This window comes from Rhinopithecus bieti, unplaced genomic scaffold, assembly GCF_001698545.2.
Source record: "Rhinopithecus bieti isolate Rb0 unplaced genomic scaffold, ASM169854v2 scaffold_47707, whole genome shotgun sequence".
In the NCBI taxonomy this organism is placed as follows: domain Eukaryota; kingdom Metazoa; phylum Chordata; class Mammalia; order Primates; family Cercopithecidae; genus Rhinopithecus; species Rhinopithecus bieti.
This window is the reverse complement of record NW_016819117.1, coordinates 1674060-1679890: the sequence shown is the minus strand read 5'-3', so window position 1 is coordinate 1679890 and position 5831 is coordinate 1674060.

Here is a 5831-nt window from a genome sequence, read left to right as displayed (position 1 = left end):
CGTGAGCCCCGCGCCCTGCCAGATACGAGAATTTTAAATTCGAACTTGGGCTTTCAGGTCACGATGAAGGTATATTCATCAAGGTAGGAGGATAGAACATACTTAACAGGTTACTGGCGTGATTTGTAGCGTTTAAATATTTGAACATTTGGTGTGTGGGCCTCTGTGTGTTAAGCATAGGTCAGGGTGGTTTGCCTTAACATGTCCAAAACAGAAAAATAATAGTAATACCAGTAGCTATCTTATTTTTATTTTTATTTCTTCCTATGTGCTCGTCACACTGCAAGGTACCATAGATACAAAGATGCACAAAACACACTTGCTGCACAGGCAGAGAGACCGAAGAATACCATCATATCTACAGCAGTCATTTTTTTTGAGCCCTTACTAAGTCCTGCCGTGAAGCGCTTTCTGGATAGTATCACAGTTTATCCTCCCATAACCTAAGGGGAGGTAGCATGCATATCCTCATTTTACAGAGGGAAACAGACAGGCAGTGGGCTGGGTGTGGTAGCTTATGTCTGTAATCCCACCTCACTTTGGGAGGTTGAGGTGAGAGGACTGCTTGAGGCCAGGAGTTCGAGACCAGCCTAGGTAACATACTGATACCTCATCTCTACTAAAAATCAAAAAAATTAGCCGGGTACTGCTCAGGAGGCTGAGGCGGGAGGATCGCTTGAGCCTGGGATGTTGAGGCTGCAGTGAGCTATGATGGCGTCACTGCGCCCCAGCTTGGATGACAGAGCAAGACTTTGTCTCAAAAAAAAAAAAAAAATGACAAAGTGACCGGCTCATGATCACAAACCACTAAGGGGAAATAGGACACATCCAGAGGTGTGGGTGCAAAGCCCAGACTCACAATCTCAAGACTCTGGGACCCCAGGTGAGTCCCTTGGCTTCTCTAAGCCTCTGTTCCTTCATCTGTAAAATGGGGACAGTGAGTCCAACCTCATCTAGGAGGTGACCAGCACAGTACCTGACCCAGCAGGTACACAACTGGTCGTTGGAAAGGGCAAGAGGAAAGGCCCTAGCATTTGGGGACCCCCCTGGGAGTGCTGGAAGACCGAGGGCTGCTACCTGAACCTAACAGGAGACCCCACGGAGGGAACAGGAAATGGCCAGCTGCCCACAACGATGCCGGGACCCCGGTGCCTGTCACCTTCCCTGTCCCTGCTCTCTGAACTATTCCGTCCCCCTGGACCTGCTCAATGGTCTGGGGCCACAGGGAGTGGGGTGCCAGGCCACGCCTCATAGAATGGGTGCGACCCTCTCCAAATTCTCCAAACGGCCTTGCCCGCTTGGGTGATGAGGGAAACGGAGCCCGAGCCAGGACTCAGACCCCCACTGATCTGCCTCTAGAATGCTGCAGGCCTGATGGGAGAAGGTCTGAGGCACAGGGTGGCCCCAACTTTCAGCCAGGAGCTCAGAGGGTGACAAGTCAGGGCCTCTAGCACCCAGGAAGCAGGACCCATCTGCCTGGGCTGCAGGCTAGAGAGTGGGCAGACCTGGGCAGGGGGCACGTTGGTGCCAGAGGGAGGTTCCAGTTCCGTGTGGGTGGAGATGGAGGCGACCCCCAGTCGGTGCCGGGAGTGGGGAGTTGAGCTCCCTCAGTGGGGGCGGTGGGGCTACCTTGGGGTCGGGCTTCGGCTGAGGCTGGGGAAGCTGTGGCGCCCGCATTATTTGCGGAGAGGAGCAGGAGAATGCTTGGGGGTTGGGGGTGCGGGTTCCCTGACACCGAATTCATTATTGGGAGATTCCTCTTCACAATCCCTCGACACCTCCCACGGGAACCCCGGGCCAGGAACGCCTGACAGCCTGGCGGGCCGGCTCCAGGGCCACTGGCGCCCGGGTCTCTCGGCGCCCGGTCCCCGCCCGCCCGCTGCCTCGGAACCCTCCCCCGCGGGTCCCGCAGCCTCTGGAAGCCTCTCTGGGCTCAGCCCCGCGCAGCCGCCGCGTCGGGGCTCCGAGTGCACCCCCAGCAGCTGCGTCCCCAGCCCGACTAGCCGCCCCAGGCCGCCCGCGTCCGCAAAGGCCTGGCCTGAGCGCGCGGCGCGCACGTGGGGAGGGGGGTCCGGGCGCGCGGGGGGCGGAGCACGGCCGGCGCGCGGCCGGGCGCGAGGCTGACGGAGGTCGGCGGCCCCGGGGCGGACCCGGCGTCGGGAGGCGGCGGCCAGTGCCGCCCCGCCCGCGCCGCGGCGCCCCGCCCGGCCGCCCCGCGTGACGCGTCCCCGCCCTCGGCCGGGAGCCCGAGCCCAGCCGGGCCGAGGAGGGGAAGGGGCGGGCGGCGGCGAGAGCGGGCGGGAGGCGCGGTGCGCGGGGCCGCCGCCGCCTCTGAGCGGCGAGCGCCGAGCGCAAGCCCGCGTCGCTGCGGGCCCCGGTCGCGCCATGGGGAAGGAGCAGGAAGGCTGGTGCAGGCGGTGAAAGGCGGAGGACGTAGGGACCGCGCAGAGGTGCTCAGAAGGCCGCGGCCCGGAAGGCCAGTGAGTGCCGGGGCGCCGGGGCGCGGGCGGGAGCCCGGCCCCTTCCTGCGCAGAGCCCCAACCCCTCCCTGGCGCAGAGCCCCCCACCCCTCCCGGCGCCGGGCAGGGAGGGGACGCTGTCGGGTCCCCGGGGGCGGGGCGGGGCCAGCAGCGCCCAGACCCTCGGTCCGTGCTCCCCACCCGCTGTCCCCAGCACTGGAGATGGGGCGGCCCGGAGAGCCGGCCGTCACCCTGAGCCCCCCAGCGGGCACCTGGCGGCACCCGCCTCCCGGGCCGCGGGCGTTCGCATCCCTCCCTCCCTACCTCTGTCCCCCTCCCTTCCCAGGCTGCGGGCTGACAGCTGGAGGTCTCTGCTGGGGCCTTCAAAGGGCGAGGCGGATGCCCCCCCAACCACACGCACCGGGCAGACAGGGAGGGGGCCCCTGCGGGGAGGGGCGACCCGGGAGCTGACAGTCCCTGGCAGACCCCCTCCCCGCCCCACGTTTAATAACACGCTTTGCAGGGAACGTGGGGGGCAGGATCACGCTGGGGGTGTGGCTGCCCTGGCATGGCCGGTGGGGGGGCCATTTACTGATGGGAGAGCAGAGGCCCAAGGTCGCCTAGCCCAGGGTAGGCTGGACTCCAGGCAGCGCCGGCCTGGGGGCAAGGGCTTGGGGCCCTGCTCAGCCAGGCTCCAGCAGACCCAGGTCCCCAGCTTCCCTGCTGGGAAAGGAGGCCATGAGGGAGTGGGGGACCACCATTGGCAATCCCTAGCTTGCCCTGTGGGGGACCCAGGAAAGGGCTGGGAGCTTGGAGCCCTGATCCCAGCACTCATCCTGGCTCAGCGCGTAGCCTCCCTGGGGGCCGCGGGAGATGGATGGATGGGCGTGTGGACAAGCCGCGTGTGCGGCTGCGCACGTATAGCCGTGTCAGTGTGTCAGGGCACCTGTGCAGGCACGGACAGGGCTCTGCAGGTCTGCACGTGGGGTCTGGGCGTCCTCCTGCCTCCCTCCACCCCCACAGACTGTAAGACAGGGAGTCCTCCTCCCCTTCCTCCAGGGGGACGCCAAGAACTGGGACTGGCTTCTGGGAGGTCGATGGGGGGATCCTAGAGTCCCAGGAGGACCCCCCACTCCTGCACTTCACCAGCGGCCCATGACTGGCCAGCTCCTGTCCACTGTGTGCAGTAAGAGAAAGGGGACACCGTTGCCTTTGCAGGCTGGCCCCGAGCTGATTTCAGGTCCCTGGGCTCAGAAAGGGAGAGCTTGTGGGCAGAGGTAGCCTCAGTTGAGCCTGGAGATCAGGTGTAGGGATTGAGAGGGAAGGCAAGGTAAAGGCTTCCACCTAGTGGTCGCATGACCTTGGACACAGACAGCTCCAACTCGGTGGACCTCAGTCTCCTTGTCTGTAGGATGGGATGTCAGCCTCATGGCGGGGTCCTAAGACCAGTGAGCCTGGGCACTTGGAGCCCAGGCATTCAGTAAATGCTCAGTAAATGCCAGCGATGACCGCAGCCTTAGACGGCCCAGGTCCAGGGGCCGGGGAAGTGGGGGCTTCAGCTCTGGGGAGGTTCCTCCTCCCTTCTATTGTGGCCGTTCTGGGGGCTTCCATCCTCACCTGGGTCTCTGCCTGTCTTGCCTGGCCTCTGGGGCAGGAGAGACACCTGCCCTGGCCCCGGCTCCTGCTCTCTGACTCACAGGGGCGGGTGTAATAAATCAGAGGAGAAATCCCTCCATGAATTAGCTCCGTCGTCATGGCAACGCTGGCCTGCTTTGGAGTAAGATGTATTTTGATTCAGTAAAGTACAGCTGAGTTTGGGCCACGAGGTGGGGGGTGTCCAGCAGTGTCCTCCAGGGCCCCCTGAGCCCAGGGCTGTCCCCATGAGCTTTACTTCCATGGTCTCCTCTGGGCACCCAGCCCCTTCCCTCCACCCCTTCTCCAGAGTCACCCCAGGCTTAGCCAGCCCCCCACTCACCCCGCCCTGAAGGGAGCCTCTCGTGCCCGCATGCACACACTTAGCAGCTGTCCTTGAGCAGAAGAGGAGCCTGTTCTGGGGGAGATTCCGGGGCAGGGGCTGGCCTCCTGCTGGTCGGGAGGGACCCACTCTTCCCTCTGACCCAGACCCTATCCAGGGAGGCCCCCTGTCCGTGGAGGCAGGCCTGAGAATGCCCTGGAGGACGCCACTGAGCACCGAGGGCCAGCGCCCTGCCCCCCTTTCACCTTCTAATAGTCCCCTAGTAGCTCCCTTCTAGCCCGGGGTATGAACCGGATCCCAGAGTTGGGGACAGGCTCAGGATAGCAGTGAGAGGGCTGGTCAGGGGTAAGGGCTTTACCATCATAGAGTCACAGGGCTTAGGGACCTCATGGAGAGGGAGGGGGGCTCCTGGGCTTTCATTCTGGCCCCGGTCCCCTCCAGCTATGCTCGCTCCTGCTTCATCCAGAGAACCCATTTCCAGGTGAAACAGCCCCCAGCCCCAGGCCTTTCTCAGTTCTGGGACCTTCCTGGGTAACCACTGTCTCCCACAGGAATTGGGGTTAGCATGTCCCAAGACCTCAAGCTCCCTCCATCCAATTTCAGCCATTTTCCCCCTTGAGGAGACCATGGGTGGGGAGAGGGATGAGATGGCTTTACTAAGGCACTCCTTCTCACATGGGGGCGGTCCCCTTCCTGAGGGAGACATCCTCCCCCACTAGCAGCTGTCACTTTCTGGACTTTGACCTCCAGCCCCCCGATATTTCAGCCCCTGCAGGTGTGGCTGGGTGAGAAGATGGTTTCCACTCTGGCTGCCTCAGCTGGGGGAGGGATGATAGGGCCTGGCTTGGGCAATCCTGGGGACATGCTGAGTGAGGGCTGGCTACCCTGGAGCTGGGAAGAGCAGGGCTCAGCGTTCTGGGGGGAGAACCTCCTGAGTGTGGCCCTGGCAGGGATGCACGGGACAGTGACACCTGCGCTCCCTTCAGCTAATGGTAAAGGATGGTGGCAGGCCCCACGACATAATTCCCAGGTCCCCACGCAAAATGTAAACACAGGGCCCCTTGCTCAAAAATAAGAATTTCAGGCCAGGCATGGTGGCTCATGCCTGTAATCCCAGCACTTTGGGAGGCTGAGGCAGGCGGATCACCTGAGGTCGGGAGTTCGAGACCAGCCTGACCAACGTGGAGAAACCCCGTCTCTACTAAAAATACAAAATTAGCCGGGGGTGGTGGTTCATGCCTGTAATCCCAGCTACTCAGGAGGCTGAGACAGGAGAATTGCTTGAACCCAGGAGGTGGAGGTTGTGGTGAGCCAAGATTGAGATCGCACCATTGCACTCCAGCCTGGGCAACAAGAATGAAACTCTGTTTCCAGACAGAAAAAAAAAAAAAAAAAAA